At 43.9% G+C, this 1,010-nt stretch overlaps 1 non-coding gene across 1 annotated transcript; it reads right to left on the bottom strand.

Moving 5' to 3' along the window:
- Nucleotides 1–640: 640 nt before the first annotated feature.
- LOC120078889 (small nucleolar RNA R71) lies at nt 641–744 on the bottom strand. Its single transcript, XR_005482166.2, has one exon. It is a non-coding gene; the product is annotated as a small nucleolar RNA R71 (small nucleolar RNA).
- Between the last annotated feature and the right edge of the window lie 266 nt (nt 745–1,010).

Raw genomic sequence — 1,010 nt, 5'->3', positions numbered from 1 at the left:
CCATCGCATTCTACACCATTATTTCATCACATAACAACACGCATCAAGTTTTTGGCGTCGTTGCCGGGGACTTCGACAATGCATTGTGCTAACGGTAATTTTTTCAACTTTCAATCTTTGGCGAATTACGACCCAGAGATTGAAAGAATGTTCCGACGAAGATTGAGAGACAACCGCCAACAACAACAAGAGAAGGATAACATGGCGGAGAAATAAAGCACCAAATGAAAATAATATCATGGTGAATCCCATCCTATTGGTGAACGACCGCAATAGGCCAATTCGGGACTATGCGTCGCCCAACCTCTATGATTTCTCCTCAGAAATCATGAGGCCCACTCTTGATAGATTGAGGTTCAAAATGAAACCGGTGATGCTGTAGATGATCCAAACTGCCGGACAGTTTGGCAGTAGGCGTGGCGAGGACCCCCACGCCTACCTTCAGAGTTTCATTGAGATCTGCAACATTTTTGTGTTCCCAAACATCTCCGCTGAGGAGGTTTGACTAACATTGTTTCCATTTTTGTTGTGTGACCAGGCACGAAAATGGGCTTATTCTCTCGAACCAGGGGAGATTACATCATAGGAGCAAGTAGTTGAGAATTTTATGAAGTACTTCCTTCCGAAGGAGAACACCAGAAGACGAAAGTTGATTACCGATTTTGAACAGGATATTGACGAATCACTCAGTGACGCTTGGGCGAGGTTTAAGAGGCTGGTAAGAGATTGCCTGCATAACGGCTTACCAGACTGCTTAAAGATGGAAATTCTCTACCACGGATAAAACCCTGCATCAAAGATGGCTGCCAATGCGGCAGCAACTGGAGGTCTGCTGGATAAAACTTATGATGAGGCCAAGAATATCCTTGATCACATTTCTAAAAATCATGAAGACTGGAGAGAAAACGATCAAAGATTAAGAATTTAAGATAGTGACGCAAACAACGGGGCCATCGCATCCCTACAAACCCAAATGAACGCGATGATGAGTTTGATATAAGGCATCGCAA

Source organism: Benincasa hispida, chromosome 5 (genome assembly GCF_027475165.1).
Source record: "Benincasa hispida cultivar pf3 chromosome 5, pf3_genome.v1.1, whole genome shotgun sequence".
Taxonomy (NCBI): Eukaryota; Viridiplantae; Streptophyta; class Magnoliopsida; order Cucurbitales; family Cucurbitaceae; genus Benincasa; species Benincasa hispida.
The sequence above is the reverse complement of the archived record's forward strand: the minus strand, read 5'-3'. Positions and strand labels throughout refer to the sequence as shown.